Consider the following 14,535-nt stretch of genomic DNA (forward strand, 5'->3'; position numbering starts at 1 on the left):
ACATAACAAACACTCACATATTAGCTTTTTAAAAAAGGTATTCAATCACATTGCATTTTTCTGTCAGATTGGCTCTCCATCTCAACTATAAGTTCCTACAGGCCAAGGAATGTGTGTGTTCACAAGAGTAACTCTAGATCTGGCATATGGCAGGTACTCGATAATTTGTATGGAGTGTTTAAAAAGCTATCACAGGGGTGCCTGGGTAGTTCAGTCAGTTAAGGGTCTGTCTTCGGCTCAGGTCATGATCCCAGGGTTCTGGGATCAAGATCTGCATCAGGCTCCCTGATCCACAGGGAGTCGGCTTCTCCCTCTGCCCCTCCTCCCACTCATTCTCTCAAACTCTCTCTCTCTCTCTCTCAAATAAATAAATAAAATCTTATTTTAAAAAAAGCTATCATAGTATGCCATGGGAAAAAAGGACACCTAATCCCAAGTGGATGCTCAGGGATGACCTCCAAGAAGAGGACACCTAAAGGAAGGTAGGAGCAAGTAAGCAGAAACAGGAAGGAAAGGGACATTTACCCCCGACTGAAATACCCTGTTCCTAATCTTTCCCAAATAAGGAAGTAGACATTACATCTGGCATAAAATACCAGTAAACTATTTAAGACAAGAATAAAGAGAAGAAAAAAGGAAATAACTACTTAGCAGTTGTGGAGCAAAACAACACAACAGTTAATCTACACATAGGAAAGTTTGCAAGTAACATTTAGCAATAAGGATGTGAAATACTGCCCAGTCACAGTTCTCAATAGTTTTAGAATACTATTAGCAAATAAAGAAACCCAAGATGTGAAAACTCTTTAATTCAGAAAGTGTCTGGAATCCAAAGCCATGCTAAAGAATATCCACTTGGTAGTTCTTGTCCTTTAAGATATAGTTTTAAAACCTATTGAGTTTCTCTCTCTATGAAACTACTTGATGTCCCCAGTGTGACATTCTGCTTATTATTTAATAAATTGCTCAAGAAAATTCAAGTCTAAGGACCACCTGGCTGGTTCAGTTAGTAGAGAATGCGACTCTTGATCTCAGGGTGTGGGTTCGGACCCCACAATGGGTATAGAAATTCCTTAAAAATAAAATCTTAAAGGGCGCCTGGGTGGCTCAGATGATTAAGCGTCTGCCTTCGGCTCAGGTCATGATCTCAGGGTCCTGGGATCGAGTCCCGCATCGGGCTCCCTGCTCCTTCGGAGCCTGCTTCTCCCTCTGCCTCTCTCTCTCTCTCTCTGTCTCTAATGAATAAATAAATAAAATCTTTAAAAAAAAAAAATGTGTGGGTGGCACAGCAGGTTAAGACTCTGACTCTTGGGGCGCCTGGGTGGCTTAGTCGTTAAGCGTCTGCCTTTGGCTCGGGTCATGATCCCAGGGTCCTGGGATCGAGCCCCGCATCTGGCTCCCTGCTCTGCGGGAAGCCTGCTTCTCCCTCTCCCACTCCCCCTGCTTGTGTTCCCTCTCTCGCTGTGTCTCACTCTGCCACATAAATAAATAAAATCTTCAAAAAAAAAAAAAAAAAAAAGACTGACTCTTGGTTTCAGCTCAGGACGTGATCTCAGGATCATGAGATGGAGCCCCACATCAGGCTCTGCACTTGTTGGGGATTCTGCTCTCTCCCTCTCCCTCTACCCCCATCCCCACTTGTTCTCTCTCTCTAAAATAAATAAATCTTTAGGGGGCGCCTGGGTGGCTCAGTCGGTTAAGCAACTGCCTTCAGCTCAGGTCATGATCCTGGAGTCCCGGGATCGAGTCCCACATCGGGCTCCCTGCTCAGCAGGGAGTCTGCTTCTCCCTCTGACCCTTCCCCCTCTCATGTGCGCTCTCTCTCTCTCTCTCATTCTCGCTCTCTCAAATAAATAAAATCTTTAAAAAAAAAAAAATAAAATAAAATAAAATAAATAAATCTTTTAAAAAATAAAAAAACTAAATTCTAGACATGACTCCACTACTAAATAAGTCACTTTTTAAAAAGATTTTCATTTATTTATTTTGAGAGAGAGAGGAAGCACAAGTGGGAGAGACAGAGGAAGAGGGAAAGAGAATCCCAAGAAGACTCCACGCTGAGCTCTAGCTCACAACCCTGAGATCACAACCTGAGCCGAAACCAAGAGTCGAATGCTTAACCAACTGTGCCACCCAGGCACTCCTAAATAAGTCACTTTATATCCCCTAGCATCAGTGTCCCCATTGTAAAATAAGAATGTAGAGTGGTGGGTGACTGGGTGGCTCAGTCAGTTAAGCTTCCGTCTCTCGGTTTCGGCTCAGGTCATGATCTTAGGGTTGTGAGATCGAGCCCCTCGTCCAGCTCTTATGGAGCCTGCTTGGGATTCTCTCCCTCCTTTCTCTCCCTCCCCACTCTGTCCCTCTCTGTGCTCTCACTCTCTCTCTCAAATAAATAAATCTTAAAAAAAAAAAAAAAGAGGGTAAAGTGGTTTCTAAAGTCTAGTCCTGCCTTCAGCTTAGAGGGGAAGCAGGAGAGAGCAGAAAAAAATCTGCAGAATCTCAGTTGAACATCCTGGCTCCCAGACTGGCTCAACTGCTCACTAGTATATAACTTTGGCCAAATCACTTATTCTCTGAGTCCCCAATATCATCATGTGGAAAATGGAGACAATAATTACCTCCTAGAGTTACTGTGAGGGTTACATGATATATGGAAAAATTCTAGGCACAAGATCTAGCACAAAGTAGTGGTCAAATATGTCAACTTTTATATTTTACAGATGAGCTATCAGAGCGTCAGAATTTTCAAAACATTTCATATTTTTTAAAACCTAGCAATTGATCAAATATAAATGCCCTGTACACAAACTTTCTTTATATTAAGGCTTATCAGATTGGCTTCCTTTTTAATGTATTTTTAACTGCACAATTCATAGATTCCTGCTGATCTTGATTTACATAAGATGGGAGGAAGAGTCCAGGAACTACCGTAATGCTAACAGGCTGGTGCTGACAGGCTCTCTAGGGATAGACGTCCTTCCACTCCTCACTGTTTTGCCTTTTCTAAGACCTGAAAGAACTGGTGAACGACAAACTACACCTTGTCTAGAAAATGGTCACCCATCTTCCCTGCTTTTTTACCCCTTGTGCAAAATGTTACAGACTTCATTTCTAGGAAAAGAAGGACATGATTGCATATCTATCTTCTCTTTAAGGGCTTTATCCAACAAATATTTATTAAGTACTTAGTATATGCCAGGTACTGTTCCAGGTCCTTAAAAAACATCAGTGTATCAAAAACAAACAAACAAACAAAAAGATCCTTGCTTCCTTGAAGCTTCTAGTCTATTTTTTTCTTGAATAATGTAATATAGTTGTAAGTATGAGCTTTAGAATCAGACAAATCTGGGTTCCACTCTCTCAAACCTACCATGTGCTTAGTAGCTATGATGTTAGTAAGCCACAGAGACCCCCAGTTTCCTTGTCTGAAAATCCAAATTATCTGCCCAGCATGGATGTTGTTGGAATTAACAATCTGTATTTTGTCAAGCCTATAATGCATTTTTTCCCCCACATTTTAACATTTCTGAACTAGGGATCTATTTTACAACTGTGGTGTCCTGTGGCCGCTACCTTCAGGGTGTCACAGGACGTGGATGCCACTACGTGCTGGTGTGTGACCTTGCTCACAGCCATTTAGTAGTTCTGTCCTCGCTTCACTGAGTCGTGTGTTGTCAACACTGGACACCCTGAGTCTAACTGCCATTTTAAATGTCTTCAAAGAGATCACGCTATAATTTGGCATTAAAACTGAAAGGCACGGGAACAGCAGTTGAGCATAAATCTGATTAGGGAAGCAAATACCCATCACTGGGAAAATAACCTTAACAACCAAAGGCCTATAGGACCTGGATATGGAAGACAGTGATAGGGATGAAGCTGCAATATATACTGTCATTACTGAGATACGTGGAAAGACTAGCCTGCCACAGGTCGAGTGAAAAAACACCAGGATCAAAACTCCCAGGGGCGCCTGGGTGGCTCAGTCATTAAGTGTCTGCCTTCAGCTCGGGTCATGATCCAAGGGTCCTGGGATCGAGCCCCACATCGGGCTCCCTGCTCCGCGGGAAGCCTGCTTCTCCCTCTCCCACTCCCCCTGCTTGTGTTCCCTCTCTCACTGTATCTCTCTCTGTCAAATAAATAAAATATTAAAAAAAAAGAAAAGAAAAGAAAAGAAAAAGAAAAACCTCCCAGAATAGGTACTAGCGCTTGGAGGAGATTCCTAGAGACAGCAGTATGACCTCTTTTAAGAGACACTGCATCACCAACACTCTTTTTTTTTTTTTTTTTTAAGATTTCAATTATTTATTTGAGACAGAGAGAGAGAGAGCACAAGCGGTGGGGAGGGGTAAAGGCAGAGGGAGAGGCAGACTCCCTGCTGAGCGAGGAGCCCAACGTGGGGCTTGATGCCAAGACCCTGAGATCATGACCTGGGCCAAAGACCAACTGAGCCACCCAGGTACCCCAAGAAACACTGCGTTACCAACACTCCTGATGGCACAGAGATATGTCAATGACTCTGAGTCAAAAGTGATTCTGAAGAGTCAGACTCTGAAAGTGATAAAATTTGGGGAATACCTTAATCGATTTCTTTCACTTACATTTTCCCTTTTATGTGTGCATAGAGTGATGTGATAAAAATCTATGTCTAAATAAATCTAAAAGAGCTCTTTCAGTAAGTATATAATAAAAATTCTAAGTGGCAAAAGCACTTGTATCAGAGTTTAACTGGCAAGGCCTTTTCTTTTGTAACAATACATAAAGCAATTATGTATCTTACCGCTGACATCTCAGAGTCAATAAAACATGGTAACACTTGGGATCACATTAGCATAATGATGAACATTCAAGAAATGGTAGCAATTTTTTTCAGGCTTTGCGAACATCAGATACATAAAAAGGTGAGTAAAAACCCTGCTCCTGCAGCACTCAAGTCTGACTGGGGAGATGGACAGCCCACTTCCCAGGCCACTCCAGGTGACACTCGCATGAGAAGAGTGACAGAGCTGGAGAGCAAGGGGAAGGAAGAAGAAAAAATAAATGCCGGCTCTCCCAGCCAGTTCACTAATAAGGTTGGCTCTACATAGGACAAGGAAGTACCCTAGTGGCCCCAGCCTCCCCAATGCCTGCCCTCCTCCTAGTTCCTACAGTTCCCATCCCGCCGCCTGTCCCTGAGCCATACCCCTCATCATCCACCAGCCTGGTTCCTGGCCTACAGCGCTGAATGAAGCCACTCCTCTGAAACCACCAAGGATTTGAAGTTGAAAAGCTCTCACTTCATCACCTGCACGTAGAGGTGGAAGACAAGGCCCAGATCTGCCTTAAACGGCAGATGCGTACCCGAGATAACAGGTTTAGCTATAAATACAATTTCACTTTAAAATGCTGTTATGGGGCACCTGGGTGGCTCAGTTGGTTAAGTGTCTGCCTTTGGCTCAGGTCATGATCCCAGGAGCCCCATGTCTGGCTCCCCACTCAGCGAGAGAGTCTGCTTCTCCATTTCCCTCTGCCCCTCACCCCGCTCGTGCTCTCTCTCTCTCAAATAAATAAAATCTTAAAAAAAAAAAGATTATAGGGAATCCAATTCTATGACATGGAATAACAGAATTTCTGAACAAGAAGAGAAATTCCAGGCCCATGGTTCTCAAATATGTGTGGAAGACAGCCCCGGAAATCAACGTTCTTTGCTGAGTACCATTAAATATTAATATATTTGTTAATATCACAGAATAACGATAGCTGATATTTGTAAAGTACTTACTACGTGCTAGGCATGTTCTAAGTACTTCAACGTGCACTGATTCATTTCATCCTCACAACAACCTTTGAAGCAGGGACATTATTACCTCCACTATACAGGTGAGGGCTGAGAAAGAGAGAGGTTAGATGACTTGTCCGGGGTACTGAGCTAGTAAGAGCTAGTAAGTAAGGAGCACAGCTGCAATCCGAGCCTGAGCAATCTGGCTGCTGAGTCCACGCGTCCGGCCACCATTCCACACTGCTTCTCGTCCTGTAAACTAAGAACGCTTCCCCTGTGTTACGATTCCAGCACAAACAACTCCATTATATGAGCTATATAAAAATCACATCCAACCTCACTTTATAATTTTTTCAAAAACTATCAAACTAAGCAGGACTAGATATTCCCAAGTTTTCCAACTTTTTCTTTTCTTTTCTTTTCTTTTTTTTTGGCCACTGTTCCATCGCCACCTCCTAGCGCTGGCTAAGATGATTGGCAGCAATAGCAACAAAGGGTTAATAAAATTTCAGGTGGTAAAAACTCAAAAGTAAGAAAATTCTTTTTGTTTTTTAAAGATTTTATTTATTTATTTGACAGAGAGAGACACAGCGAGAGAGGGAACACAGGTAGGGGGAGTGGGAGAGGGAGAAGCAGGCTTCCCACGGAGCAGGGAGCCCAATGCAGGGCTCCATCCCAGGACCCTGGGATCATGACCTGAGCCGAAGGCAGATGCTTAACAACTGAGCCACCCAGGCGCCCCCCAAAAGTAAGAAAATTCTATCCTTTATTTTTATTTAAATGAAAGGACACCTTGGTGCAGTTGTAGAACACTATTTTTTGGGGGGGGAAGGACAGTTTGAGAACCACTCATCTGGAGCAACTTCTATTTTATATAGGACAAACTCACAAACCAGAGAGATAAAGCAAATCACTTCAAGTCACACAGTAAATAAAGACAGCACAAAAGTCAGAGCCTGAGACTTTTCAGTGCTCTCACCCCTCCACCACACTGGGCTGACAGTGGAAAGGATTCAGATGATGCTTTAAGCAGAGATTTCTTACATTGCCTAAACCTGTTTGTCTTAGCTCTCCTTTTTGTCTTTAAGCTTATTGTCCTTGACTTCCCAGCTAAACCATCCCAGTAAAGATGAGTACAAGACAGAAAGCAATTTAGGCATGGATTACACTCCAAACGCTAAGAATTTAAATTGGTGGATAATGCTTTGTGTATTTCCTTTAAAGTTATGTTACACTATATTTTGATTCCCTGGATAATAAAAAAGTTTATTTACTAATAATTTAATCGAAATAAAATAAATTTAGCTGAAATAAAAACTTAAGGAACCATCTGTTACAATGTCAGAGGTCAGTGATTAAACAAAGCTAGAAAACAAAACTAAATGTATTAAGGAAAATCGGTTACCTTTTTATATAATAACTTCATCAAACTTTCAGTTCTATATAAACTATATAATTCAATTCTACATATCATTTCAGTTCTTAATCTATAATTAAGATTAAATGACCTGGGTGGCTCAGTTGGTTGAGCGTCTGCCTTCGGCTCAGGTCATGATCCCGAGGCCCTGGGATCTAGCCCCACTTCGGGCTCCCTGCCCAGCGGGGATCCTGCTTCTCCCTCTGCCCCTCACCCCGCTTGTGCTCTCTCACTCTCTCTCAAATAAATAAATTAAATTAAATTTAAAAAAGGTTAAAAAAGATTATATGATTTTTTTTTAATCATGGTACTTGTAAAAATACAGATTTAAAGAGTATAAGATAAAAGGTAAATAAAGACTCCTGTGAATATACAAGACAATGAAAAAGGACTTTGGCTGCCTCCATTTTGACCTTAAACTTCCTAGTTGGGTTCTTGTTTCCAGCAGGTCTCTTGGAGCAGGCAGAAGACCCTGCAGGCAAAACTACCCCCTCAAGCAATAAGGACTGCCCTGAACCAGCAAGACCCCACGGGACTGACCCCAAGGCAATGATTGGCCTGACCTTCACTGCCCACCCGTACTTACCCACCCACCTTTGCCCCACATTTTCCTTATATAAACCTGAACTATGTTCAGCACTTTGGAGACAGTCTTTGAGATGCTAGTCTTCCGTCTTCCCTGTGCTGACCTCACTGAAATAAATTCCTTTCTTGTTTCCACACCACTTGCTTCTCTGCCTTTGGATTTTGTCCGCAGCCTGCAGTGCTGTTTGGGACGCCCACAGCCAGGTGCTCTTACACCCCTCCGCACAGGTTACCATGAGACTTCGGGATATAGTACTTCTAAACATTTAGAGCTTGGTGGGACAAACATTTTTTATGTTTAACTTGACCTTGAACTACAACACACCTCTGCCCTTGAGCTAGGGAGCTGCATTCAGAGCAGGGAAGTAGATCAGGGCCCATGAACTGGAGCCATACCTGTGGGTCCCAATCCTGGCTCCACCCTTCACTAACAGTTGATCTTGTACAAATTACCTAATCTCTCTGTGGCTCAAGGTCATCCGGTGTAACATGGAAACAGAAATAGGATCTACTTCATAGAGGTATAAAGAGAATTAAGTGAGTTAGTATTTGCAAAATGCCTAGAACACTAGAATATGGTAAACACTTTAAAAGTTAAATAAAAGAAGTAATAATTCAGGTGAATTTTGAGCCATAAATTAAAAAGGGTACAGCAAGAAGAAATTAACTAGGGGAAAGAGAAAAGGGAGAAAGGCCAGAAAAAAAGAAAAGAGGAAAGCAACAAGGAAACAGAAGATCAGAGTATTCCAGAAGAGAACAATAAGACTGGGAGGAAAGGAGGCAGGAGGACAAAGTGGAAGTGAAGAGAAGTCTAAGAAAGAAATAACTAAACAACAAAGTAGGCAGGGGAGTGGCGCAGAGAAGGGAGAGAAAAAAGTCAAGGAGAAAAAAAGAAATCTGATTGTTCTGAGGTAACAGGATAAGAATTAGAAGTGAAAGGAGAACATGAGATTACTCCCCTGATAAAGATTTCCTGAGGTAGTTACAATCGGGGTTGGGGAAGGAGACACCTGGTAAGCTCCCACCACTCTCGGACTACTAAGGACAGTGACCTTTTGAGAACAAATGGGATCCTGATAAGGTGCCCAGAACACTGCTAAAAAATGCCATACATACCATCAACAGATGAAAAGATAAACACCACCTGGTCAACACAGAGAATGAAATATTACTCAGCTTTAAAAAGGAAGGATAAAAAAAGAAATAAAATAAAAATTTTAAAAAAATAATAAATTTTAAAAACAAACAAAAAGGAAGGAAATTCTGGCAGATGCTATAAGGTGGATGGACCTTAAAAATATGATGCTAAGTGAAATAAGCCAGGCACAACAGGACACACATTGTAGGCCTCCGCTTATGAGGTCCCTAGAGTAATCCTACGCATAGACACGGAAAGCAGAACAGAGGTTCCCAGGGCCTGGGCAAGTTATTGTTTAATGGGTAAAGAATCTGTTTGGAATGATGAAAAAGTTCTGAAAGTCAATAATGGTGACGGTTGTACAACACTGGGAATGTACTTATTGTCACTGAATGGTACGCTTAAAAATGGTTAAACGGTAGATTCTGTTTTATGTATATTTTACCACAAAAACAAATAAAAATAAAAATATGCCATAGATGACTGCAGTAGAAATGCAGTCTCTGCCAGGGTGGACATGGGACTTGGCTGGTGCCCTTTTCCATCCAGACCATGAAGAAACCCCATGGTCACTCAGGGCCCCTACTCCTCCCATTCAACAATGAACCCTGCCCTCCACGGGGCCGGCCTCTGCCCAGCCTGATTGAACCTGCACTCCTGCAGTCACCACTGCAATCCCTCCCAGCTCAGGTCACAGGGGCTGACCTCCGACTCACCCCTTTCTGGAATTCCTGACAGCCAATCCGCCATTCTTTTCTCGTAGCAGGGCAGCTACCACATACAGCACCTACCAAAGTGCCTGGCACACCACAGGTGAACAATAAATAGCAGCGATTGCTCTTTTCTCTTTGAAAGTTTTTATTATTTATTTATTTGAGATTTGATAGAGAGCGAGCCCGGGAGCAGGGGGAAGAGGCAGAGGGAGAGGGAGAAGCAGACTCCCCCCTGGGAGGGAGCCCGATGAGACCTGGGGCTCAGGGCTTGATCCCCGTGATGAGGGAGCAAAAGGCATGCAGAGGACAAAGCACAGGCTGACACCCCGCAACCTCTCCCCCCTTCCCCCTACTCCTGGGTGGGATATGTGACATTCCTCCAGGAAACTTCTAACTATCTTAATGTTAGTGCTTTGCTAGAGGGAAAAACAACCTTAGCTTGATAATAGCCAGGCTTCCAGTATCCTGAGGGCCTTAGCATATGAAAGTCCCTGTGGACCCCTCCTTTTGTCCTTGCCTCCCCAACCCCATAGTATATAATCAGCCATTCCTCACAACCCCAGTGCAGCTCCTCTTTCTGCCCATGGATTCTGTCCCCATGCTTTAATAAAATCACCTTTCTGCACCAAAAACATCTTAAGAATTTTTTCTAGGCCATCAGCTCCTGACCTCACCACCATTCCAAAACTACATCCCCAGGACCCTGGGATTATGACCTGAGCCTAAGGCAGACGCTTAACTGACTGAGCCACCCAGGCATCCCTTATTGTCAATGTCCAGTCAAACCTCAGTCTCATTCTTCCCACTTCTTTGGTACAAATACCTCCCCAACATGAGGGGCCTCCAAAACTCCTTTTGGCGGGGGGAGCGGGGTGGCCAAGTGAGAGGGTACAAAGGAAGACCCTTGTCCAGTTCACTTTCCTGTTAAGGCCCAGTCAGCACAGGCCACTCTGTGGATCTATTTTAACTGCTCCTTTTTTCCCTACCTCCTAGTTTCCTAGCTCACAAACGCCCAGGCTCTGGTTCTGGATTTATTTCTTGGATCGCTGACTCCTGACCTTATTCATCTTGGGTTTTACACCATACACCGTACTTTTTTTTTTTTTTTTAAGATTTTATTTATTTATTTGACAAAGAGAGATAGCGAGAGCAGGAACACAAGCAGGGGGAGCGGGAGAGGGAGAAGCAGGCTTCCTGCAGATCAGGGAGCCCGATGTGGGGCTTGATCCCAGGACCCTGGGATCATGACCTGAGCTGAAGGCAGACGCTTAACGACTGAGCCACCCAGGTGCCCTTACACCGTACTTTTTAATGCAGGGCTTGCGAAACACTATCCCACCAGCCACAGGAGCATCTACCGTTAACCACAGCCCTCTGGCTCTGGCACTGTGCCCCTGGGGCGTGGCCGAGGGATGACGGTGTGCACAGGGCCAGTCACGGGGACAGGATATGTGGATAGCTAACACGTGTCGAGTGCCTTCCACGTGCTAGTCACTGGTCTAAGCAAGTAACACTTACCAATTTGTTCATTAATTTAAGGTCAGAACAACCCAATGAAGTTGTTTAAAACCTGTATCTTTGGGGCGCCTGGGTGGCTCAGTCGGTTAAGCGTCTGACTCGATTTCAGCTCAGGTCATGATCTCAGAGTCGTGAGATCTTGCCCCGTGTTAGGCTCTGCACCCAGCGTGGAGCCTGCTTGAGATTCCCTCTCTCCCTCTGCCCCTGCCCCCACTCACAAGCGCTCTCTCTCTCTCTCAACATAAATAAATACAATCTTTAAAACCTGTATCCTCACAATTCAGAAAACAATAGTACAGAATCATAAAGGAATGCTCTGAACAGCTGCTGACCCCTGCATGACTAAGTGGTAATACTAAATTGGAAAGCTACAAAATTAGGCCAAGTGAAATGAAAATAAAGGGCTTCTATTACGCTCACTCATTTGGAATGGCGAGGAGAAATTTTACATTTAACTGATTTCTGGACAAAACAGTTTTAGAACTCAGAAGAAAGGACAAAAAGCTACTGGTCTCAGCTCTTAAAGATGAACAGGAACTGGTGGCGGAAGTAGCAATGGACGAATAACAAAATTCTAGAAATTTCAGCGCAAATTCCCCATTCTTGCTGAAAAGAGGAAGCCTAAATAATCTGTCACATGAGTTTCTCAATTTTAAAAATTCACAACAAATTGCTAACTCTGAGAAAAACTGGAAATGAGACGTTTAAAATAACAATACTATAACCCTGTCTAGCAAGGTGTTCCAAAAGCCCTGACAGGTACTGTTGATTTGCTCTTCATCTCAACCCAGATGAGCTCCATTTCACAGAGTGGTAAACGATGGAGAGAGAGCTCACGTAACCCGCCCAGTTGTGGGTCTGCCCAGCCTGAACTCCCTCCATCTACCAACCCAGGGCCCCATCCTATTGCACCCCTCTGCCCCCAGGCTAAGGAGCTCCTGGAAACCAGTGAGTGAGGGTGGAGTCATAGGATGAAAATATATTTTTAATTCCACAAGGAAGTAGAATAAACACAATTTTAATTAGGGAAAATATGCCTAAGGAACTAAAGGTTTCTGAGAGCCCAATGAACAATGAAATGTTCAAGATTGCAGAAAAACTCCCCCAGATAAAAAATTATTTGTTTTATTGGTTGATTGATTGATTTTAAGTAGGATTCATGCCCAACATGGGGCTTGAACTCACAACTCTGAGATCAAGAGTCGCATGCCCTACTGACTGAGCCGGCCAGGCACCTGTCCAGATAAAATTTTATGCCACTGGAAAAAAACTTCAGAAAAAACTTTAGAAACTGGATAAGTGAGCAGACGATGGTAGAAAAATTTCAGAATAAGCAGCACTTTTAATATTAGGGGACTGAGGTGGCGCCTGGGTGGCTCAGTCGTTAAGCGTCTGCCTTCGGCTCAGGTCGTGATCCCAGGGTCCTGGGATCGAGCCCCGCATCGGGCTTCCTGCTCTGCAGGAGGCCTGCTTCTCCCTCTCCCACTTCCCCTGCTTGTGTTCTCTCTCTCGTTGTGTATCTCGCTCTGTCAAATAAATAAAATCTTTAAAAATATATATATATATTAGGGGACTGATGTGTTACAGACTAAAAACTATGGCAGAATACATCCTAAAGAAATTCTCCTAATTCATTGCTGGCCATCATCAAAGACAATATTGTGTAACCAGAAGAGCACTGAACTAAGGTTAAAAAAAAAAAAAGAAATAGAAAAGAGGATGACAAAAACAAGCAAGGAATGGCTCAAGCAGATCTGAAATGGTCCCCTTGGCCTTCTTTTCTCACTCCATTTATATGTCCCTTTGCCCTTCTACTCCCCATACAGAAATCTTCCCACCAGGCACCAAGTCCTCCTCCTTCCTCAAAGAAAAGAAAAACCTAGGCTAAGAGTCTTGTTGGGGGTCTCAGCCAGACAATTCTACATTAAAATCCTTGAGAGTTCAAAAGGAACCACCACTCAGTGTGCGTTCTAAAGAATGATAAACCTTGATGTTTGCCTTTTCCTTTTTACAAAGAAAGCTGGTTGGCTGGTAAAATCTGAAGGCAATTTCAAAGCTAATCTGTCAGGAGTCCTCTATTCTCCTCTCACAAGATTTTAGGTGCAAACCTCAAAGCAGCAGAGTGTATCACAGGCCTATGGAAAAGAGCACAAATCATGAGCATCCGACTCGAGGGATGGTCACAGAGCAATGTGGTGGATCAAAGCACGGAACACCACCAGTGCCTGAAGGCCTCATAGCGTCCTCTCCCACAGGCAACCACCATCTTCCTCCACCATCCACCTATCCTCTGGCAGGCTGCAGATGGGCAGGGCACTCAGTCCCATGGAGCTGACTACGGGCTGGTCTGCAGATTGCGTCTGCTCCTAGGTCTGACCTTCCAGAAGTTGCAACAGAGACTCTGAGGTGTTTCCTAGGGAGCTTCCTCTTTGGTGGGCCCTGAATTCCAGTTTTTGTCTCCCCAACAATGTGAGACTACCAAAATCCCTACTCTTCTATTCAGTTACTTTTCGCTCGTTACCCTCTTGACCAGCACAGTTTAGCAGCGAATGCCTCAAGAGGAAAACCAGGGCTAATCTCAGGCTCACCTCTCTGTGTCTTTGTCTCTGGGATGTTGGCCCTCCTGTTCTGACTGCCTTTGTAGTCCTTCAACTCGGATCTCTAACTCTTCAGTCCCAAGAGATTGCCTAAAGTTCTGCAGGCTTCTAGAACTGCCTCTCAGACCTCTCAGTTTTTGTTTAGGCCTGGTAAGGAAAGCAGGTCTGACATGATGAGGTGCGAGGTGCTCTGCTAAGTCAAAGACGCTAATCACAAAGGACCGCTTATCAAATGATTTCACTTATATGAAATCTGCAGAATGGCACAAGAATAGAGACAGGAAGCAGAATAGAGATGGGAAATTAAGACAAGAGGTGTGGAGTTTCTTCTGAGGGTTATGAAAATATTCTAGAACTGACTGTGGTGACTGTTGCAGAACTCTATAAAATACACTAAAGCTCTTTAAATGAGTGACTTGTATGGTATATGAATGATACCTCAATAAAGCCATTTTTTAAAAAAGAAAAAAATGGACATTTAAGTCAATGCAGAACATCTAGGAAGCAGTTTGGCAACAAACATCAAGAACTTTTACGTGTGTGTATATGTATAATATTTATACATTTATATATTTATTTTTAACTTATTTATATTTATATATGTATATGTGTATATATATATAAATATATATATATTTTATAGCTTGAGAAAGTTCCAGACTCAAGAGGAATTGAGGAATGCTCAGGGCCTAGTAACTGAGAGAGAAAAGTCTCAAACAGGATGAGCCTGTAAAAGACTTCAAGTTAAAGAATTAAAGTTCCCAAAGTTCATGAACTGGTTTTATCAGAATCACCTAGGAAGCTAGGCA

General features: G+C 43.2%; 1 protein-coding gene across 3 annotated transcripts in view; it reads right to left on the reverse strand.

The window, feature by feature from the left end:
* Nucleotides 1-14,535, reverse strand: part of PRDM10 (PR/SET domain 10) — a 95,754-nt gene that overhangs the window by 66,958 nt on the left and 14,261 nt on the right. The window lies entirely within an intron of this gene.

Source organism: Phoca vitulina, unplaced genomic scaffold (genome assembly GCF_004348235.1).
Source record: "Phoca vitulina isolate PV1807 unplaced genomic scaffold, GSC_HSeal_1.0 scaffold34, whole genome shotgun sequence".
Lineage (NCBI taxonomy): Eukaryota > Metazoa > Chordata > Mammalia > Carnivora > Phocidae > Phoca > Phoca vitulina.